General features: G+C 43.9%; 1 protein-coding gene and 1 long non-coding RNA gene across 3 annotated transcripts in view; one reads left to right on the forward strand and one right to left on the reverse strand.

Moving 5' to 3' along the window:
- The window catches only part of LOC128087184 (uncharacterized), a 146930-nt gene extending 135164 nt beyond the window's left edge, over positions 1–11766 (forward strand). For both annotated transcript variants that reach the window (XR_008209703.1, XR_008209705.1), the window contains exons 2-3: positions 3922–4158; positions 10896–11766. This is a non-coding gene — a long non-coding RNA (uncharacterized LOC128087184). The remainder of the gene's footprint in view (positions 1–3921; positions 4159–10895) is intronic.
- TTLL2 (tubulin tyrosine ligase like 2) overlaps positions 1–21987 on the reverse strand; it is a 487337-nt gene that overhangs the window by 159044 nt on the left and 306306 nt on the right. The gene's annotated exons all lie outside the window — the stretch shown is intronic.

Below are 21987 nucleotides of genomic sequence, written 5' to 3' on the forward strand. Positions count from 1 at the left end.
GGATATCATCCCTCCTAACTAAAACACCACTTCCCTGGCTTTGTTTTTTAAACCAACAATAGATGAGAGAACACATGGACTCTTTAACCCCAGGGAGAGGCTGCATGCCCAGCAGGGACACACAGTGAGCTTGGTGGCTCCCCAGCCATCCTTGCCAATAGGCATCAAAGATCAAGAGTCTACCGGCACAAGCTGGGGGCCTTCTACTCCCTGGAGTCAGAAGGAGACAATGCTTGGAGGCCTTGACAGCTCACAGGGCTCAGCTGCCTGCAACAGCTGAGGGAAAGAAGTTGAAAGAGAAGCTTGCTTGGGGCTACTGAAGCACAAGGTGCAAGCAGGCTTCATGAAACACTGTGCTCCCTCTGAGTTCTTTCATGTTAAATGAAGGTTGATAAAGCTAAAGTGGAAGACAAGGGGACATGAGAGCACTTACCCATGCCTCTCTGAGCATGTCTAAATGCTTGGGTAAGCACAGGTTTGAGTCCTATCCTGGCTGAGACTCTTCCTACCTCTTTGTGGATTAGCACTGGTGCCAACACAGGGCCTTCCAGACAGAACCAGAAGAGATGAGGCTCAACTTGCTGCCTTCTAGGCTCTGAAAACCCATCTATCCTTAGCCAATTTTTGTGTGTCTATTTGGAAAGGCTGTGGTGCTGTGCACCTTGTTGTGAGAGCAGTGCTCGTTTCTGCTCACAGGGAAGCAGTGCCCAAAAGGTGGATGAAGACTCTGCTCTGTCCTCAGTTCTGGGTTTGATCCATGTGACAGGGATGGGCATAGGCACTGACTAGTTAGGTCTGATAATCATTAATGAAAGCCATGGATGTGATGATGGGTTGAAAAGAGAGGGGTTTTGGTTGATTGGGCTTTCGTTGCTTTTTTTCTTTTTTTTTCTTTTTCTTTTTTTTTGCAAGAAGCAGACATCACCAAGGCACTTGAGCATGTGTTTTTAGAGGAGCAACACAAGTCCCTTGTGGGTTTCTTGATGTACATCATTTGTAAATACTACAGACCATCCATCTTCTGGTTTATGAAAGAAAGCCAAGATCATATGTTTTGGGCATTCTAAATGCTATTTAGTTTTCTGATTTTCCTGCATGAGAAATTGGTATCTTGAATGAAAACTCCAAGAAGTCAGCAAAAAGCCATGAATCTATACATATCAAATGGTGGCAATGAAGTCATAACTTGCAATGATGCAAAGTATTGCAGGATCTGCTATTCAACAGCTAGAGGAATGTGTTGAAAGAAGGAAAGTTACAGGGAAGAGTCTCATGATGGGAACATATATAGAAACCTAACTTCTAGAAGCATGAAAATGTTTTTCTACTGAGGACTGGCCGCCTAGGTTTGCTTTTTCTCCCACCTCACAATTTTATTGTTTTTGTAGAGCAGATTTCAGAGAATCTGTCACTCTCTCATTGAGAAAGCAGGAAGATTTATGCTGAGCTTATTGCTAGCGGCATGATTTCATTACAGAACACTAAGATTGTAATTTTGTATGCTTACACAGAATGTTTAATGTACACATTAAGCTAGACGTGCTTTATTTCAGTTTGTATAGCAGCCTAAATGGCAAAACAGTATGATACACTTGTTTATTTGGCACTGAAGCTCAGATTTGGTGCTTAAGCATTTACTGAACTGGGGGCTGTGCTGTGATTTAATGGTTCAAATAAGAGTCTAGTTTAGTGATCAGAACTCCTGTATCTGTAAGCTCAGAAGATTTTCGAACCAGTGGAAAATAATCGAGTTCCAGCATGGAAAGCTTACTGGCTTTTCCTATCCAATGGACAGTAATTTTAATGCAGCCTGTATTATAAGTATCAGCCTGTTCATATGTCAAGTCACTCTGAGACCTGACAATATGAAGGTTATAGAGTAAATTGTACCATTTTTAGGGTGGAGTTTACTGTTGTAAACAAAACAACATCAGAAAACTTAGTTCTCCTACTAATCAACTCTTTCTTAACATTTTTTAACTTCATATTACTAGAAGATGCATTCCTCGCTTTTAAAATCTCATTTACTGCAAAAAGTAGATAAGTAACCTGTGTTATTTCATTCCAAAGCTTACTAGTGTATCTGAGCTGATGTGGGTTTGGCAATGTTTGGACTGTATTGCTCTACTTATTAATAACATAGCTACTATTTGGGCTCAGGAAATGTAGCTGTTTAAGCACCCAGAAAACATTCAGCTGTTGATGGTTTCTATTTTTATAACCTGCTAGATTAAGATGTGATGTGACATGATTCGTAATGTTGAGTTTATATCTAAAAAAACAGCTGGAATTTGAAAGATCTCAGTTTTAAGAAAATGAGTTCATTTAGAGTTATGGGAAAAAGTGCATTACAGGCAAAGCAGACACTTGCTGTGCATTGTCTATGTGTTTAAACACCAAGGTTACTGAAATCCCCCAGCTGAAGGCTCATCTCTCTTCCCTTCCCCCCAGCTATGCAGTGGCGAAGGACAGTACTGAGTATAATAAATTCAAATTAGCCAAGGTTGGACAAGGCATCCTTCTACCCTTTTAGATTGGGTGCTCTGAAGGACCAGTAGAAAATTCAGCAACCAAGGGCTACAGAAATATGGCTGTGTAAAGGACAGTACCGTTTCAACCCAGTCACCCCAGCAGGATCAGACTGATCTAGCAGAAAGAAAATATGAAGAGTTTTGGCAACAGCTAAGGTTTCTTTTTTCACTTTGTCAGTTGTATGGCAAATAATTGTTGACATCTGCTTTCCCCTGAGGAAGGTACTTCAGAACATAATGGAGGTACCTCTTCTAGCTTTGAGGCCTATGGTTTACGTACAGCATAACTGTTCTTCCAGCTGCTTCAGAATGGAGCATTTCCTTTTTTAAAGAAGGTTGGTGTAACTTTAATATCTTGCTTGTATATCTTTTCCTTGCTTACTTTGAGGCTGATTTCTCCGTCACTGAAAATCCTTCCGTGACTAACGCTCAAAAGTGAATGCTAGATGCAGAGAATTACCCACATAGAGACATTCTGATTTTGTTTAAAGCCTAAGCACTGCTTGTTTAGGCTGTGGAACACTTCCAGACCCGTCAAACATTTACTGGCAGCTACCTGCAGCCTGCCAACTGTTCTCATCCAGGCTACACTCACTTCATACAGTGGCTTTGAGTCTGCAGAGGGCTCTTTGGACAGATGCTTCTGCTTGGCTGCACTGGTGTGATCCTTGGGGGTCCTGATGGACAAAATTCTGGACATGAGCCAGCAGTGTGCTCTTGTAGCCCAGAAGGCCAGCAGTATCCTGGGCTGCATCACAAGAAAGGTGGCCAGCAGGGAAAGGCAGGTGATTGTACCCCTCTGCTCTGCCCTTGTGAGGCTCCATCTGGAGTATTGCACCCAGGCCTGGGGCCTCCGATACAAGAAGGATGTGGAACTGTTGGAGTGGGTCCAGAGGAGGGCTACGATCAGAGGGCTGGAGCAGCTCTCTTATGATGAAAGGCTGAAGGAGTTGGGATTGTTTAGTTTGAAGAATAGAAGGCTCCAGGGAGCCCTTGTTGTGATCTTCCAATACTTGAAATGAGCTTACAAGCAGAGGGGGACCAACTTTTTATGCAGGTAGAGAATGATTGGACAAGGGCAAAGAGATTAAACTGAAAGAAAGGATGTTTTGGATAGATGTTAAGAAGAAATTCTTCACTTCGAGTATGGTGAGGCACAGAAATAGGTTGCACAGAAAGGCTGAGGATGCCCCATCCCTGGAGGTGTTCAAGGCCAGGCTTGATGGGATCCTGGGCAGCCTGATCTAGTGGGTAGCAACCTTACCCACATCAGGGAGGCTGGAACTACATGATTTTAAAGGTCCCTTCCAATCTGGGCCATTCTATGACCGTATGACCCTCAGTGCTCTCATCTAGCTCTATTTTTTTTTTTTTTTTTTTGTGTCACTAGGTCTGAAACTTAAAGACATGATTGCTTTTTGCCTTCAGAAGCAGTAGGGCTGCTGGGAAAATACTTGGGATGCCCAAAGAGTTCTTCTCTACTTGACCCTGCTCTTCATGGGAAGGAAGAAGAGGTGCAACTTGTTCTGCAGGACCTTCCCACTCAGCTGTCAAGAGATGCCTGCCAGCTTTTCTCCTCTGGATGAGATCAAGACAGGATGATTTAGATGACATTACTGAATTGACAGTGAGTATTCCTAGTTCCCCACCACCTCCTTTTTCTTTTGTGTGTGAAGAGTGACATTCAGCATTCTGGTTCCTGAATGTATAAACAGCTTTACTTATAGCAGAGTGGTTGTTGCAGGACAGACTTCCAACCTCTTGTTCCACTGTTTCACCTGCCCCCTATGCCTCAGGTCACTGCCTTATGATGTCAGATGGCACCCAAGGAACACACATCATGCTCAGATGATACCTATATTACAAAGATAGACTGAAGGAACTGGACTTGTTCAGCCTGGAAAATAGAAGGCGTCAGGGAGACAACATTGCAGCCTCCCAGTATTTAAAGGGAGTTTATAAACATGAGGGAAATCAACTTTTTACAGGGGTAGATAGGGAAAAGGGTGAATAGTTTTAACCTAAAGGGGGGAAGATTTAGATTAGATGTCAGGGAGAAGTTTTTTACTGAGAGAGTGGTGAGGTGCAGGAACAGGTTGTCGAGAGAGACTGCCGATGCCCCATCCCTGGAGGTGTTTAAGGCCAGGTTGCAGGGGGCCCTGGGCAATTTAATTTAGTGCTTGATCTAGTGACTGGCAATCCTGCCTGTGGCAAGGGGGGTGGAACTTGATGATCCTTGAAGTCCCTTCCAACCCAAGCCATTCTATGATTCGATGGTTCAATGCAAGTTAAGGAGGATGTCAGGATATCACCTGTGGCTGCAACTCAGCTCCCTCACTGCTCCAGAGCTAGAGCACAGCAATATGGATTTTCTCCTGGATTCTAATACTGACTTATGGTTTCTCAGTGGCTTCAGCTCCCTCAGCTGCTGTTATATGATGTAACATATAGGGTTCTTACCTTAATGCAGTGTCATTACTGGTTAACTATTTATTTTTGTGATTAACTTTTACACTAATTCACAAGCTTTTAATTACTGAATTCCCCACACAGTTCTTTAATTCAATTTGTTTTGACCTTCCAGTTACCAGGGAAATAAAAGGATAGTGAAATCTGTGCTATGTCACTGTATTCAGGCATTTGCAGCTGGGAGTGAGGCCCTGGGGCAGTGAGATGAGGCAGAGACTGGGCTGGGAGAGTGTGGTAGGTATTTAGAAGCATTTATCTCCTCTGTGCCAGTGGAAGAGAAGCTTTGACACTTGTGTGGCTTCCCCCTAAGGACAGCCCATGTGCTTACCCAACAGTGCCTGCGCAGGCAAATCTTTGGGATTCCACTAGCGATACTTGATCCCTGTCCAGCCAACCCCAATGGCTAGGCTTTGCTTGGAGTATATAGGCATTGCAAGGTGACAGATGAATGAAGGATCAGAGTAAAAGTCTGCTGGTGCATGCTGGATTGTCCCAGTGAAATCTCCACCTGACATTGCCAGTAGACTTGAACATGAGTCCAAAGGGCTGCTGAATATGAGTCCAACTAGCCTGCAAGTTGTTCAGAGCTCGGCTTCTCTGATTATCAACAGGCCTTTGTTGGATGGCTGGCCTTGGACTCTGTCTTAGGCCAAACTGGTAATGCCAACTTAACTTTCACAGATTATTGATGCCAGAAAAGCCTTGGGGAAGCAACTGATAGTCAAGAGAGAAAGTTTGGCTTTTTGTGCAGATCCTTCATGTGAAAAAAAAAAACCAAACAATGACAACAAAAAACAAAAAACCCAGCCAAACAACTTTATTATTCTTGCTTTTATTACAAGAAACTTTTCCTATCTTTGCCAAAAAGCTGATGGGTAGCAGATAGACCAAGAGTAATTGGCCCCTAAGGGTAAGCTAGGGGACACAGGTTGACCATTGTCACAACAACTGGAGTTTGCCTTGGGAACTGGTTGTATGATCAGTCACAACTGCTCAATGAGGTGCAGATCATTTTTAGACTGGTTCTGCTGGGATCTTGTTTGCTTTGCACTGATGATTCACCAGAAAGCAATTGCAATGATCTTGATAATGAGGCCAACAAGTGCTGATAGGAGTGGAGGATGTATTATGTTGATTGCTGAGGAGATTTTCTGAAATTAATTGTTTAAACAGGAATAAGCAGTACACATGTGGGTATGCTTCATTTCATGACAATAAGGGTTGACATGAATTCCTCCCCTGTCATACAGAGAACTCCTATTATTAACTCCTATCATTTCTTTCCTAAGAAATTCAAACCCATTAAGTTGCTTTAAGTAGTTATAGATCAGGTGATACCAGCTATATTTTAAATGAATCAGTCTAGACCATAACGTTTCAGTCCAAATCTGGCTATAAACATGAACCATTCTGTTTTCCAGGCTGTACCATCTGAGTCCAGACTCATTTTGGTTCTTCCTTAGTATTCTGAACATCTGAAATAATTTCAAAATGCACTATAAATTAATTCTATTTTTATACAGACATACAGTGTTTGAATAATGAATTGAAACAGTTTGAAAGAAAGGTTCTTAAAATTAACTCTGGTTTCTCAAATATTGTCCTAAGTCTTCCCCTAAGGAACAGAGAAAATATTCCAACTCTGCATGATGAAAAAGCTTTCATGCAAAGAGCTCTCCACAGGACTGTTTTCATTTTGCAGTGTATTTTAAACATATGGACAGGGCAGACTGTTAATTATTTCTTCTCCTTTTGGCTCAGTTCCATGTAAAACTCAGCAAAAGCAGAGCTCTACAAACTATTCAATGGACAATAAATGGCTCTCCATTTGCTGAGTGCTAAATAAAAATGATGGTAGGGTGTTGTGACTTAGCCCTTGAGGCTCTTGTTTGCCCACAAAAAAAAACATCCTTGCCCTTTCCTCCCCCAGCTGTATGCTGACGTGACCAGAAGGGTATGTGTGGCTTTCGAGGGACACGTGCAGGAAGATCTGGTCTCAAAAGCCAAAGACATTACAGGCCATGGCTGTGTGCAGGGCCCTTTGCTGTCTTCTCGTGGCTCTGTAGTGAATGGGTGGTAATGTTAAATAATGATGATATCTGTAACGGAAGGGCTATATCTAATAGACCACAGGTGAACTTCTCTAGCCCTGAAATTGCCCTTGCCCATGGGTCAGTGGCCTCTCACAGAAGTGCAGAGCTTGTGCTGGTCTCTCACAGCTTGCTCTCCCTTGCAACCACTTTAACACCTTCTTCTCCCAGCAGTGCATGCCAAGTTGCACAGCCGGCTGATGCTTATCTTTTTCTCTGGAGACCAACTAATGTATCTACGCTCTATCTACACTGAGTCCTAAAATTCAGCGAATACTTAATTACTACAGTGTTTGTTCTGTAAGAACACTCTTTTTCTGTTAGAAACATTTTTCAAATATAATGAGGATGAGGCCCCTGCCTCTTGTCATTTGTAGTCTGAATGTGTAGCTACAGCCTGGAGAAAAAAAGGATGAACTAAAATGAAGTGTTAGTGTGATAGTTTTAGATGACATAGAGGAAAACCTGGGTTTTTTCTTTTTTTTTTTTTCTTTTTTTTCTTTTTTTTTAATGCTTATTACTAAAATGAAAACACATGAGGAAAAGGGTTATGGAGACATTTTTCATTATTAATTGTCTATTTTGCACTATTACAACTGCTCTGAAATCTGAACATACCTCAAATCTAGTAACAAATGCAGCTGCACAGCAGCCCTTGAACATTCATCTTGGAGGACAGCCCTGACCAGGGTAGTAGGCTTTGTTTTGCATTCAAAGAAATGCAGGGAAGGTTTGCACCAAGTCTAAATTTATTGTCCAAATTAGCTGCGTCCTAGGATGGTGATAAGCATGAGTTGCAGCACTTAGACCTGCATCTCAGATACCTCCCTTCTCTCACTTGTGTTCCAAGACAGAAAGAGGTGGTAGCCATATCAACTTCAAATCTTCGAGGAAAAGATGGGACTCCAAAAATATTCCTCTTCTCTGTGGGTTTCCTTGCCAAGAAGTTAAATGCAACCTTACATTAAGCAGATGGAGGCTTCTGCCTGTCCTCTCTTCAGCTGCTCTAGTCATATTTTCTTCTGCACAAAGCCCTGTCTTTGGCACTGCAGGTAGGTTTCCAGGGACATGCCCAGCAAGGCAGGGTCATGTCTGAGAGCAGTGATCTCCTCAGATCCTTTGTGCCACCCCATACTGCATTGTTCATGGTAAATATGCACAGTGACCCCCTGGGAATAAAGGGCTGTACCCCCAACACAGTTCCAAGATTGCCAAGAGGGAAAGGGCAACTTTGCTCGAGTGGTGCCTGGAGACATTTCCTGTTGCAACGTACTGACAGCTGACAGAATGGCATGAAAAAGGAAGTGAAAAGAAGTATTCAGAATGCAAAGACCTCAGTTCTGCAGTTGTGTCCAGGGATTTTCTGCATCATATCTCAGCAGCACTCTGTCCACCTCAGTGCAACGGATGTGCAGCTCAGACATATGTGTAAACGCACACTCATTGCATGCCTAACTAGATTTTACAAAGCTTTCCAGGCTTTAAAGAAAGGTTAATATGTTTGTTCTGCTTGGTATCTGAGTCAGACATAACTGGTGAGCATACAGAAGGAAGGCTCCACTCAGTCCCCTGAGATGTGCTTGCTGGGATGTTCCCCTGCCACTAGGCAGAACAAGCAGGTTGCTTCTAGCCATGGTGATTTACCACTCTTTCCTTTAGAAATGAATCCCCCCAGAGAGCACACAGGGTATTTCCCAACTGGGATTGTGGTGACTCTGGTCAAAGTTACTGAATATGTTCATCCTATCTCCTGCTCCTCTTCCTGCAGGATTTCAGTGCACATGAGTAGGGATTAGGCCTTTGCCTCTCTTTTCTTCCTTGGCAGGACTAGCTGCAAGGTAACTGTGCCCTCCTTGCTCCAGAGGCAGGCCCACACACTCTGCAGCATGGCTCAGCATGGCAAAGCTTGGCTTGGCATGGCACAGCACAGCATAGCTGGGTTGCCCACTGGAGGTGGATGCAGATGGAGGAGAACTTGCAGCATCGTGCTCTCAATCATTACAGCCAGTCAGGCTGGTGTTTGCAGGCCAGTTTTTCACTGTACTTTAGCTGCTCACCCCTTGTGAGTTTACAGAAGGAAATGAAAACACAAAGTTGGAGCACTGGCAAGTGAAGCTGGCAGCAATGAGCAGCTCCCCAGCAGTCTGCAGTGCCATCCTGTCCCCAGCCTCTCCCTGCCTGTGTGTCATTCTGATATAGCCTACGTTCTGGTTTTGTGTTTATTTTCCCCCAGTTTTCTACCCAGAGGCAAAATTCAGCTCTGACACCAGCAGGTTGCTTTGCACTCCCCCAGTCCAGAGCTCCCTGTCGCTGATGGGGTGCAGCAGCAACCCTGGGACGACTGTTACAATCCTACCACAGGGCAATCAGAATGCCTTCCAGATATGTAGTGCAAGATACTTGGAACAGCTACAAAAATGTGGAAATGCAAGATGGTGTGCATATTAGATTGGAATACTGATTAGATCCAGAAATAAAGGGCTAGATTAGCTAAAGTAGTTGGGAAGCCAGCATTTTGTGTCATTTATTATTCCTCGGCTAGCTTGAATTGGAAGAGGAACTGACTGAATGTTTAAGTGACATGTTGTGACATACCAGTGCTGTTTGTGTCAGAGGTTTTGGCAGAGGACTTACACAGAACAGGGAGCAGGCACGCCTGGTGCGGTGTGTGAGAGCCAGGCAGCAGAGGCACTGGGAGTTTGGGGACAGAGGTTGGTGGTGACAACCTGCACATGGAGGCGCCTCGAGCCACCCACCAGGAAGGACTACAGCCCCTGCAGGGCTCTGAGCACCAAACACCTGCTGCTGATATGGCCTTGCATCAGGGAAAGTGGTCAAGGCCGACGGAGGAAGCTCTGCATGGAAAGACTTCTCTGCTGGAAAAGTGGGACATGTTGAGACAAAGCCCAAAAGGTTGCGGAGGGGTGATCTCTCCCTGGGCTCTATCTTTCCATGCACAGCTCCTCTTGCTCACTCAGCCACTTGCAGGGTATTTCTGAACATTATAATTTAACCACCTGTCTGCCAGCTTCTGCTGAGCCCACCAGAGCAAGGCTGGCATGTTAGTCAGCATTATCGCCTGCTGGAAGCTGGGGATCAGAGGGACTTTGCTATTTTTATCTGGAGTTTCTCGCTCTGCAGACAGCTTTCTCACCTCTCCTGAAGTGTCACGGGATGAGGACCAGTGCCACTGTGACACCAAGCAATCTCAGCATGTCAGCCCCAAGGTCTCGGGAGTCCTGACCAGAGAAAAGGATGTTTGTACGCAGTGGGATCTGGTTTGCAGCAGTGCAGCAAACAGCCTCTTGTTTCTTTTTTAATTTCTTTCCTCTGAAAAGAGAAAGATGCTTGTGAACAGCAAAAGCAAACCGTTCACTGATTAAAGAAGGGGAGGGTCATGCCATCTGTATGGCGTGATCTGGGATGTAATCGTGTATGTGATTTTAACCTGAGTTTCTGTCCTCTGTAAGACTCAATCTCCAGTTTGCTGGAAGTAAATCCATCAAAGTCCAGCCAAATAGATTGGTGGTTTGATGTGTTCTGATGTACACCCACTAAAGCGTGCCTGGGGGGGCAGTGTCCCAGCCTGTATTTCATGAGACACTTGTAATCAAACATCACCTTTACTTCAGGAAGTGTCAGATATCAAGCCCCAGTACTGCAAACACAAAGGTGGTCATTCTCCAGTCAAGACTACAAGGAGGGCAGTGAGACCTGTCAGATGTCCATCCTGAGCACAGTTGTTACACTGGGGCAGTTAAATGATATGCCCAGCAGCCCATCCCACTGCCTTTGTCTTTTCCAGATGAGAGAAATGGCTGCTGGATGCAGCAAGCTGGAGGAGACTTGAGTAAAGGGACACGATGGCAGAGAAAAGAAGCAGCAAAGCCCTTTCTGTGCATGAAGACAAGAAACAGACTCTGCAGCTTCTTCTACGGTCATTGTAAAAACACACAAAGTTTGACATTTTACTTTGATCCAGTTGGCCCTACCAAGACAATACTGAGGCAAGTGGGATGCATGGATTTATCCTCTTTATATTCCTTTTCCTGGCAGCTGGACCAGCCTAGAACATGAATTTCAAACTCTGTAATTATATCTACATCTTTCATTCCTACAGAATGCTGACAGATTAAGGATGCGATAAAGACTCTTTTGTCATAATAGAAAAGGGCTTGTATGAGTTTTGCAATGGAGGTATGATAAAGCTCTAAGAGGGCTGTACGATTTTATGCTAATCCCTGAGAAGCAGATCAATATCAAGGCAAAAGGCATAATGTTTTTACAAAGGGAGAGATCAGCACAGATGTACTCAGATGAGAGGCAAGGCTACAATCAAGTTGCCAGGTGATGTTTGTCGTACAAATCATATAAGAAAAGATTTCCTCTTGCAGGCACAGTAATCTTGTTTTTATTCTTCAGGAACCATAGATGTTACGTTCCACATAGATGTGGAACGAGCCTATCTGAACTGGTTTCTACATCAGGTCTCTGAACTGCTTATTGCTCTGTGTTGATGCATGGAGATTTATATTGCCTGGAGACCACTCACGTACACTTATGGACATCATTAAAAAATTAAATAACATTTAATCATGTGCCTCATGCAGAATTCATCAATGACAGTGGATATTTCAAACAAGAGTAGGTTTTCCCCTGCTGTAAATCAGTACAGAGCAGTAGGATAAAAAGTAATAAGATGAAAAAGTATGAATATCTAATTTGGAGTGAGCATAGTAATCAAAAATGATGGTTCCTTGACCAAAAACAATTGGATTTTGCAGACATGCCTGGAATCTGTTATACATTTGTGTCTTTGAGAAACATATTGACTGAATTACCGCCTAGTCACAGCTCATAAATTAAGTATATTTCTGATCTATTTTACAAGAAAAAAAGGGGGAAGCAGAAAGGGAGCCTACAGATAGGACCTGGCTCTGTGAAAGCATTCCATGCATTGAGTGATTGCATATTCTCATTTGATGAGCACAATGGCAAGAACAATAGGATTAGATTTCAATATTAGTCTTGATACCACTGATTAATTCCATAGGCACTACAGAATATTTTCTTGTAGCCCTGGGGTATCTCTCTCCTTCCTTCCAAGATGTCCTCACTGGCTGATAAGCATCCCATTCTCCATTTTGCTGAACATGGTGATGGAGAGGAGCATGGGGAAGAGAGCTGGCTGTCACCTCCGGCACCCTGGCCAAGCAGAGCTGAGGGGAACTGCTGAGCAGTGGAGTAAGGAGGAGAATGGTAGTGAGCAGGTTGGGTGGGCAGGATTTGAGAGCGCGGCCTTGGGCTGAAGGGAAGGGAGCTGTAGCAATCTCTGCCCTGGGGACACAGCAGGGCTGTGTGCTCCCTGTCTATCAGGGATTCCCACATCAGATATACTTGCTTGACAAGCTGAAAGGCATCTCTTAAAATCTCCCCCGACTGCCACAGCCTGCAAACCCCAAAGGTTGCTGAATACACAGCAGGTAGGGCAGCTATCTCCATCACTGTCAAGGCTGAGACATGTTCCTAGTGCTGCTTTCCCAAGCTCGCCCTTCAGAGACAAGTCAGCTGCAAGTGGGCTGGGTGCTGCTCCTTTTGTTCCCAAACAAACACTTCATAGATCCCGCCAGATACACATCTGCACACACAATTACACATCCATCACCAGCAAGTTAATTTGAGGAGAGCAGCACAGGTGTGAGAGAAGCACTCGTAGCCTGCTCAATATTTTTTTATGAGCTTCAGCAAATGCAGTGCTCCATATTCCATGGGAGCAGCCGAGTCAAAACTAAAATGTCCTCCCCCGTCATAGAAGCAGTTTCAGGAGAGTTAAATACTTTGAATTTAGGGACCCATAATTCTGGGTTTACATGAGCACATTCTCTTTTCAGCCAACTTTTATTCAAATGGGGGGGGAATTGGAATTTGGTCTTCTTCCAAAATTTGCAGATGTCAGATACATTTTCTCTCATCAGACAACTTCACACTGACTCCAAAGTCATTATACACACGTGTACACATGCGTGGCCTCTTACAGTGGCCATGCTCAAGGTAGACCCTCTGTGCCTGTGTTGCCCTGTTAACATGTTTCTCAGTAAGTCATACACGTTGCAAGCACTGATTTACTGCACTTATCTGTACAGCACACATTACAAGTGCAGTTTGTCTTGGACTCCGCAGAGTTAACATACACTGGTGTGCACTAAGTCCTTTAGGTCCGAGAAATGAAATTGACTCTGAACATGTATTGTGTACCATTATTTCCATTGCAGATTTTCTACCTGGAGAAATAGGTGCCACTGGTGAATAACCTGACTAAAATCATAGGCATGACTGGCATTCCACGCATTCTGCCCAACACAGCCCCAGTGTAGCTGGGGGCAGTCGGAGGCAGCTGTGCAATCCCTCAGCCTTTGCTGGCTCATGCAGTCATGCACTGCGGGGGATTCCTGGTAAATCAGCAATTGATGTTGCCAGTTATCACAGAGCTCTCATTTCCTGAGATCTGTAAAGTGAAGACATTAACTGCTAATAAACGGAATGTTTACTTAATTTCCTCCACCCTTTCAGTTAAAAAGAACAGATAAAAGCAAAACAAACAGTGCTAAGTGTATTATGATGGGGTTAGCTAATTGAACTCTTCGGCAATTTCAGAGGTGCATAACTACACAGCCTCATTGGCAGAACATAATTGCACATTTGCACAACTGCATGAGGCAGCAGAAAGCTACATACATGGAGTTTAGTTAAAGGTTTCTTTGTCAGTGAGAAACATAATTGATCATAACTTCGGGAATTTGGATGTCGTCTTCCAAGCTCGTTCTTCTTTCCAAAGAAGTATTTCTCTGATGCCACTCCTGTGCATTTCAGTGAGGCTTTGCTTCTATAAGTCCTTGAACAGCATTCACAAGCAAAAGAATGGAGATGGCTTGTTCCTACTGCTCAGTAAGGGCTATGCCAAACCAGACCCTGCTTTGGTAACTGTTCCAGCACCCTAAGGTGATCCCTAAGGCTCCAGAAGGACCAAAGCACAGGCTTAGCCTTGCCAAATCATTGGCATGACTGGGGCTTCCAAATCCAAACCACACCAAACAACCTTACAAAAGACCCATGTCTCCTAATAGAAGTAAAATGTGCTTTGCACATTCCTTGTCCTAGTAACTCAGAAAGAAGTTTAATGACGTTCTTGCAGTATTATCTCCCAGAATTTCCATACTCAGCTTTTGGGGGGGACTGTATTTTCCCCAGTGAGCGATGGGTGAGCAAAAATGAGATAGTTATGAGGCATGTTGCCATTTTAATTATAAAGGCTACTGTGCTGAAAGCTCTAGGTTAAATTTATAACAGAAACAAAACTTGTACAGGCAGGAGATGATAAATACCAGTACTTGACAATGACATAGTTTTACAGTAGGGATAATTGGGCATTCCTCTTCAATGAAGCTGCATTCAAAATCCAAGCCATCACTTGATCTAATCTCTGAAAGCAGCCACTATTTGCATCACCTGCAGTAACAAGAATGTGGATGTGAACAGCATTGGAGAACCCGAATGACAGGATTAACCCCAAGATTTCTACTAGACTGATGTCGTAGCAGGATTTCCTTTTTCTCAGAGGAGAGATCATCTTTCTGCTCTTGGGAAACTAAGTGAGATCTCATATGAATTGAGCACATTTGCCCTCTGACTGCATGATAAAGTTGCAGACAACAAACCTCCTTCAAATGTCTTCAGAGAAGTCATCTATGTAAGCCTGACTTCGAAGGTTTGGGCAGTCCTTCCAGGCCTTGCCATTCCTCAAAACCAATGGGAAACATGAAGCCAGCCTTGTGTCCAGCCATGTGAGGGACACAGAGGTGACTAGTGGTGAGGGATTTGCCCTTGCTTGGCCACAGGTGCCCAGAAGCACCAAGAGACACGAGGAATGGGACAGGGCTAAACTGTGCTCCTTGAGCACCTGGCACAATCTGGGACCAGACTTTGAAATGCTAAGGAGCAGGTTGCCCAGAGAAGCTGTGGATGCCCCATCCCTGGAGGCTTTCAGAGACAGGTTGGATGGGGCCCTGGGAAGTCTGAGGCGTTGGAACTAGTTGATCTTCAAGGTCTCTTCCAACATATGCTGTTCTATGATTCTGTGAAGGAGCAGTTTTCCTTAGATCCAAGCTTAATTTATCACTGTTCTTGAGCGGCTTTAGTAACCTGAGAATTACTATTGCCTTGTTGATCTTCCTCTGGAGACTCTGTTTTGGAAAAACAACAGTAATAGCTGGGTTTCAGAACCACTGTTCCCATAAGCATACAGCCTGCTTTTGTCCTTCATGCAGGGTGTATAGGTCACAAGTTGTATTATTATTGTTATTTCTAAATCAGCTCTTCTAGGTGTGTCTCCTGCCTTTTATAAGTGAGAATGTTATGTCTTGCAACTGAGCACCCATCTAGATACTAGGGGGTTTGGGTTGTTTTTTTTTTGTTTTGTTTTGTTTTTTCCTGGTTTCTCATGCCTATGGCATCTCTGCCTGAGCACAAATCTCAGCCAGAGAAAACGTCTTCTCCTGCTTGCTCCTCTGCAAAGAATCCTGTGGGCTTGAAGCTAGTCCAGTAATGGTAAATGTAGAATGAATCTCTTGGAAATGGATAAAACTGGGACCAAGGAGCAGAAATTAAGCTGATAATATAGAAGATAACAGAGAAGAGTCTCAGCTTTCTTTTGGGCCTCTAAGACACTGGGTTTTTTTTACTCTAGGGCTTTTCATTGGCATGAGCAGGATCCCCCACAGGAAGAGCTCTTCCCACTGCTTTCTGGGCAAGCTGTGGCTCTCAGGCCAGGAAGGCAGAGGCAGTTTCCCAGCACTCCTTGTGACTGCTTGCTGTCATCCTCTGGGTGCTCAGGGACCGGCTCAGCAAGTTTGTCAGCTCCTACTGCCTGCCAGAGGATACTGGTTAATTGCTGCTGGATTGCTGTGCGATGAGCAGGTTAGATAGCAGGAATATTAAGCACTGTTCCACAACCGCCCCCAAACCAATATACCAGATACTTCCTCTAAAAGTACAGTTTCTTCCCAGTTCTAATGAATGTATCTATTTTAAACCTCATATGCTGCTACAGTGTAGTATTTAATCAATGGGAATAAATGGTCGGTGCTAGATTTTATTGCTCAAGTATAAGTTATCATGTAGTGGAATCTGGTAATTATCCAGAAAAAAAGGAAGAGTAAGCAATTTTTTTTTGTATTTTTCAGTCCAGTCAGATGCAATAATGATTTTTCCAAGCCTTTCAGCCAATTTCCTTAATGTTTTCCTCACAAGGCATTAAGACTCCTGTTCAGCAAAAAAAAAACCAAACATAAACACATGCAAAACCCCAGCAAAACAATCGGCAGCTGCTTGTGTTAACTTTAATACCTCACTGAAAAAGGGCTTCAGCAACCCAGGAGCAGTGATGCTCAGTGGACTCGGTAGAAGAACACTATCTCAGACTGCTGGTGGAATCCCACCTACTGAAGTGCAGAAGTTCACTGTTTCAAAGCTAATTTGCAGGAGGAAATTTAAGAGGAAGTTCTCTCAGAGTGTGGTGAGGCACTGGCACGGGGCTGAATGGAGGAGCTGTGGTTGCCCCTTCCCTGGAGGTGTTCAAGGCCAGGCTGGATGGGACCCTGGGCCACCTGAGCTGCTGGGTGGCAGCTCTGCCCATGGGAGGACTAGATGATCTTTAAGGTTCCTTCCAACCCAACCCATTCAGTGATTCTACAATTCTGTGATTCAGCCATCACGATCTGATGGCTCAGGGCCATCAGATCCACGCCTCCCCTTACTCTGCCACCCCACAGCATCCAGGGCAGAATATATCATCACTGATCCCCAGGGTGCCATTCCCACGTCACCGATATCCAAGTGAGGATCGTGTTTTGCAAGGCTGAAGAGGCTGCACTACTGCACAATACCTGCATTGCCACAGCAGACGCAGCCATGCCCAGTAGTTGGGAGGAGTGTTTTGACAGCAGAATCTGCCACTATCTGTTGTCTTTGAAATTGCTGGCAAATTGATGAAGGGAGCGTTAAGGGCTTGGGTAGAATACATAGGTGGCCAAGTTTGCCATCTTTGATTATACCATACCATCTGCCAAGCATATCCTTGCAGCACAGCTATCCGAAAGACTGGAAAGACATCATTTCACTTGGGAAATGTTAGGAATGTCTGGGCCTTGGTTCATTACTAGGTTTTGCCATCAGTGTGGGAAACCTACAGCAATAGCTGCTGCAGCTCTGAAGCCCCACGGCACTTTGGTGAGGGGAATGCTCATCTGTTAAAGTTGCTTGTTTCACTACTAGCCGTGCAAAAGGACTTCTTTGATACATCTTCCTAGGTTAGACTGTAAAAAAAACCCAAAACCACAGTGCTCACTTTTCAAGGACAAAAATGGCTCCATGAGATATTCCAACCTCAGTGTAGGTCTGCTGGATTATTATCATTTATAATTAGTTTTCTAGATGCTGTGACATGCACTGATTTTTCATTTGTAAGAATACTGGAGAGTTGCAAGAACCAGGAGGGTTTGCCAAGACATCTGTATCAAGGTTTCCAGTGTAGACAAGGAATATGTCTTCTACCTGGGAGGTTGTTGTGTTTCAGCCAAAAATGTTTTGTCTGCCAGGGCTATGGCAGCCTTAGGAGTTCTGTTTCAGCATAGGCTTTAACTCTTTTTTTTTAAATAATAACATAAATTTTGTATATTAATGTATTTTCCAATGTGAGATGGTGACTAATTAACGGGGAAAAAGCACTTAGAATTCACTCCTGCCAGTATTTTTCCTGTTTAATGGTTTGTCTCACTTTGTACTCCTCTGAACACCTTGCAGCCTGGAGAAGTTTGGTGCTTCCAGTGTCCCAACACCAGAACATCAGTTACACTGAGCATTTTGTACCAGTGAGCGTATTAACTGAGGTCTACATCATGCTGAGCCAGCCGAATTTAAATGCTATGATTAACAAGCTGATGTCTAAATGCTGCCACTTACCAAACAGCCCACTAGCCTAGAGAAAAGCTTGCTGGGCTGCAAACGGAGAGCAGAGTCAGAGCTGCTTAAATTCCTGCACTTGCGTCATGAGCTTACGCCACATACCGCACCCAGACGAGAGCTTCAGAAGAGCTGTACTCTTGGAAGAACAGTTTGTTTTGTTGCCCAAGATGGAAATTAAACTAATGTTAGCTACCTTTTTTCTTTTAGGTGAATTAGCAGCCCACCTCCTTGCAGTGCTAAAGGGACTTTTCTCCCTCTGCTGCTCCCTTACGGCAGTGGTGATGTCCCACCAACACGGTTCTGTTGTTTCTGGTTTGAGCATGGACCTGGCGAGGTATCTTTACAGATTTCTAATGGCACATGCATGCAATTTGGCACTTTTTAAATCAGACTATGCAGAAAAGCAGTGTTCACTTTTTAAGGGCTGAGCAAATTCTCCAAGGCGTTTTAATGTCAAGGCGGGTCAGCCAGACTAATATTAGCTCTAATTACCACTCTGACTCTTCTTATCTTCCTTACCTGCAGCCCCTTTCTTGCCTGAGACAGCATGCATAACAAAGTGCTTCCTATCTCACCACATCATCTCTTTGAGCAGCATAAGGAGGCATGCTCAGCAGCAGCCTCAATACATGGGTTTGGAGTGCGGAGTCTGACCTGGGTATTGTTCAATGAATCTGTGATTCAACATTCATTAATACCAGCTCTGTATCCACCAGACCATCTGGCAGTATAAGGTTGATACAGCTCAGAAGCAAGCCCTCGAGAACATTTCTATCCTGTTGTTAACTATGTGCTTCAGGGAGTCTGTGCCAGCTTGCACCACAACTGTGTCTTGGCTGTCCTGGTGCATCAGTTGCCCTCTCTTTTTGCTTGCTTTTGTGTGGCTGAGTAACATTGTCCCAGCTGCACTGCAGGGACCTTTAGAGGTGGCAACTCCAGGGATCAGCCTTCCAGTTTTAAGGCCAGCTCACGTGTTTCCATGGATGTCCTGCAAATATTATTTGGGAAAAGTTCAGCACTGTGTCTACCAAGGTATTTCCAAATCATGCCATTTAGCAGGATGAATCTACACCTTTCTGTGTCCCTACACCTGGTAGAGCTGATTCACACAGATCCTGCTGATTAACCCAAATTTCCCGATGCTTTGGCTGTTGAGAAATGGAATCAGCCAAAGCATTAAGGAAAGAGTCAACCACCTCTCACTGCTACTGACTGCTGCTTTGCTTTACTGTGAAAATTGGACAGCCAGCAAAACAGCTTCAGAGCTGCTTTATGCTATGCAGAAGTTTCTCCATACACATTGCCTGCAGGGAATGGGCATAAGTGGGCAGTGTGCCAGGCCTTGCTCACATGAACATCTCTAAGATTGGGCCACTGAGGAAAGCCAGATGACTAACCCTTGCCTTTCTCTGTCTGTGACAGCCAAGTGCATGGACAAAACTCTTGGCTTAGCTGAGGCTGGTAGCTATGCTTGAGACCATCAGGATTTATTTAAGATGTGTGGAAGATGACTTTTTTCTCTGCAAGTGCAGATGGAGCAGTTGAGCCATGTTGTCAGTTCTGTGCATGCATGAGTTCAGGCACAGCCATGACTGGAAACTGAGGCAGCAGATGAGGATAAATCTGATCTCAGTTTCAGTCTGGTGAGCATTCAAACAGAAGAGAGTCAAACCTGCTTACAGAGCAGTCATGGCAATATCCAGAGACCATGACCTTGGGGTGTAGTTCAGAACAGATTGTGGGAGGTCCTGTCAAAAGCCTACAGACAATAAGCGCTTCAGATCTGGGAAAATGTTGTCTGCCATTAGCACAACTGAATCAGCAGGCTGACAAATGCACTAATGTTCCGTGGCTCTCAGATTTTTGACGTGGTGACCAAATTTTCATTTCTGGACTCATGGAGCCGTGGCCCACAGGAATCCAAAGTAACTGATTTTGGCCTTTTGCACCTAGGTAAACTTCTGTTTAACAAGAAGTGATTAAACAAACAAAAATAAACAAACAAAAAAAGAAAAAACAAAGCAAAATATAGTAATAAAACTGTTTACTGTGAAATAGATGATCAATCTAAATGCTAAGAGTAGAGGATTTAATATTAATAGGGGAACTTAGGAAAGGCTGGAAGATAAAAATCAGCTACAGCTGATTAGTAGGAAGAGACGAGTGCCTTCTCACCATCCTTTTTATTTTGGGTATGGTTCAGAAATAACTCATCAGCTCATGTATTTAAATGTCAGGAAAAGGCTTCACATCATTCCTCCCACCTCATAACCAGAAAGACGGACAAGGAGGGGAGGTGCTGGTAGGATTTGCAGGTTTGGCCCTGAGCTGCCCCTGTACAGTGTCACCATTGTGCTGATTACTGAAGGCTGAATCACCGATAAGTGAATGGTCCCTGCCAAGAATTGCAAACATTGAGCCGCTGCGAGCACAAAAGTATGCAACAAAAGTTCACTTCCAACTCTTTGGGTAATAGCATGCTTTGAAAGGGGGAAGGGGGCTTAAGAAGTGATTTTTCTTCCATGGATTTTCCACAGAGGGCTATTAAATGCAAACACACCTCATCTTTCTCACAGAAACCCTAAGCCAGAAATTGCTGGAAGCTGGAAAATTGTTCCAGGGAAATACCACTACATGCAGGCCCTTCTCTTGCATTCTCCCTGGGCACATGCCCCTGATTCCTGTCTGAGGCAATGCATTGGGCTGTAGACACTGGTTTGATCCAGTGTGTGGCTTCTCTTGCCTTCTTGAAGAAAGAAAATCTAATTAATTTCAATTTGAGGCCTTCTTCATGACCTTTATCCTATTAAAGGGCTGGGGTCTCATTTATCAACTCTGAAACAAGGGAAACACTTTGCACTTCAGCCTTGCAGGTAGCCCAAAGTGTGGCAGAAACCAGGAACGGTTGTGCTTGGCGCTGTTACTGAATTTCAATTTGACATTCAACCATGTATTACTGAATATTCTTTCCTGACTTGATTATTCTAAAAAAAAAAAAATTAGGGGAGCTGTACTGTAGTTGCTATTCACTTTTTGTTGATCATCACCCTTCTGTTTCATTCCTCTCCTTAATCTATGAGTACAAAAGGCGGAGGCAGGCTGTTGCCATGAGGCTACAACCCTCACAGCTTCAGAAAGCATCAGGAAATCAGTGGGCACACCTGCCATAAACTTAACGGGAATGAATGCAGTTTCAAATAAAATGGACTAGATGTGCGCCCTTATAAAAATAAAAGGAAAATAGACTATCTGGTATTGAATAGGCATCCTCCTGAAAAAGAAATGTTTAGAAGTCTGTTTTTGTTCCATGTGGACGTCTGAATCAATGGAGCCAGCTAGCTTTCAAGCTAATAAAACAGAGGTAGGAAGGAATTCAAAAAACAAACCAAAATAGAAAGGGAGGAGAGGGTCAGTTTGCTAGCATCCAGCTAGGCTAGCCTGCATTGCTAGTTATCTGAGAAAATCCAACTGGAATAAAAAGTAGTACTTGCATTTTTTGAGTGCTGGGGATTGGCACTCTTATTCTACATACATCAAATGGACTTTTGTTGGATATATAGATATGTAAATACACCTCTCCTTACAGTTTTCTCAGAAGTAGCTTCACTATGTATCCTCATCATCACTCAACACATAGATAATACTTTCCTTGCCTTCCTTAGGATGTGTAAATGGGAAAGATGTTAGCACACCAAGTCTTCGTGATCATCTCCATTCACTCTGACAGTTGTTAAAGCTATCTTATCCAAAATAACAACAAAACAGCACCCCATGGATCAAATCATAAGCAAGATGCAGTATACCAGGAACCCATTTGGGTTTTAACATCTGGAAAAGAGACATTCTAGAGCCAACTGCCTCTCTGTAAAATGCTGAAG

This window comes from Tympanuchus pallidicinctus, unplaced genomic scaffold, assembly GCF_026119805.1.
Source record: "Tympanuchus pallidicinctus isolate F22 unplaced genomic scaffold, pur_lepc_1.0 scaffold1, whole genome shotgun sequence".
In the NCBI taxonomy this organism is placed as follows: Eukaryota; Metazoa; Chordata; class Aves; order Galliformes; family Phasianidae; genus Tympanuchus; species Tympanuchus pallidicinctus.